Source organism: Lathyrus oleraceus, chromosome 2 (assembly GCF_024323335.1).
Source record: "Lathyrus oleraceus cultivar Zhongwan6 chromosome 2, CAAS_Psat_ZW6_1.0, whole genome shotgun sequence".
Classification (NCBI taxonomy): Eukaryota; Viridiplantae; Streptophyta; class Magnoliopsida; order Fabales; family Fabaceae; genus Lathyrus; species Lathyrus oleraceus.
Window position 1 is genome coordinate 133,846,932 of NC_066580.1, and position 1,668 is coordinate 133,848,599.

Here is a 1,668-nt window from a genome sequence, read left to right on the forward strand (position 1 = left end):
ATATATATATATATATATATATATATATATATATATATATATATATATATATATATATATATATATATATATATATATATATATTTTGAATAGTCAAGTCTACCTTACTTTTAATTATGTAAAAAATTATATACTTTAAAGTGTAGTCAAATATATTCTCTTTTTATGTTTATATACTAATAAAATATTTATTACTTACCATGCATAATATTTTTAATAAACAAAAATTTAATGTTCAAAATGGACTCACAGCCTATATAAACACACACCTAAAGAACACAGTTAATAAACCAAAAACTGCTAAGAGAGCATATTTCCTGAAAACAATGGAGACAGCAAACAAATATTCTCTAGCAATGGTATTTTTGTTAGCATTTTTCATCATTGCATCAGGTATAAAACTAATAAATAATTTGGAAAAAAATTAAGATTTGTACTTTGAAATGTCTTTTATATTTTATATACAATACTATTTTTATTTTCATTGTTTTTTGTATATAGATATGGCTACAGAATCACAAGCTAAAGGGGTGAGTGAGGATATTCTCCAAGATTGTGTCAATGATGCTGATTGTGTACGTAAACATTGGCCATGCCCATCTGGCACTATTCCTGTATGCCTTCAACGCTCGTGTACATGTGTACACTAAATAAACTTTCACCAATTATATGACTAGTTTATATATTAAGTTATAAAATTATCGTCATGTCTAGACGAGAATTATGAATAAAATGGATTTCAACATATTAAAGGTAGAATATTAAAATAATCTCAATGTCTAATATATCTAAAAATCAATGTTTGTATACATGTTTATTTTGGTATTATATTATAAAGCCTTGAATATAAAATATAAAATAAAGTATATAATAATTTAAGAATTGATGTATATGAATTAAAATTTATTAATAAAAGACTTTAAACCTATCATTATCTCCCCCTTCTCATCTACCAAGTTTTAGTAATTTATTATCTAATGTAATTATACACGATATATTAAATATATGATGAAACAAATTAACATGAAGAGCTTGTGGTGCATTGGTAACATGTTTGACTCCTAATCAAAAAGTAGTGTGTTTGATTCTTGTTGGCTGCAAAATTAAGTTTCCTTTTCACAAACAACACACAGGCGCCAGAGTAATAATGAACTATAAGGTTTAATTTTGGATTTCTAAGTTTAGAAGAATTTTCTTTTCAGCTACTGTGACATTGTCTTTAACTCTGTATCTGGTTGCACGTGTTAGATAAATCAGTAAAGTTGAATGGATTCAGGAATGAATCGTGAATAGAGTCATTTTCCTTAAAAGTATTGCAAACACTCTCTTTATGATCCATAATAAGACAATTCTCGACTTGACGAATCCTAGAAATGTGAGAATTGATGTTCCAAATGATTTATTTTACCAAGCGGGCATCCCCTCTCCGGATAAATCATTAGAGGAAAAGGGTGAACTTGATGATTCTAACCATCCTGCATGTACCGCAATGGAAGGGTGTTGTTCATCCATCCACACCTCTCACCCAATTCGAAGCGAGTGCTTCTAATGCAAATCAAGATAGGTGAGGGTGGGTTCAATCAGAGATCCATGGGATGAAGGTTGGACAAACTAGGCAAAGAGTGGTCTTGGATGACATCCAAGCAACGATGCAACAACTCGTGTTGT

General features: G+C 29.0%; 1 long non-coding RNA gene across 1 annotated transcript; it reads left to right on the forward strand.

Annotated features, from left to right (window-relative positions):
• Nucleotides 1-217: 217 nt before the first annotated feature.
• On the forward strand, nucleotides 218-770 carry LOC127121231 (uncharacterized). Its single transcript, XR_007803355.1, has 2 exons — nucleotides 218-393; nucleotides 502-770. It is a non-coding gene; the product is annotated as an uncharacterized LOC127121231 (long non-coding RNA).
• Nucleotides 771-1,668: the final 898 nt, after the last annotated feature.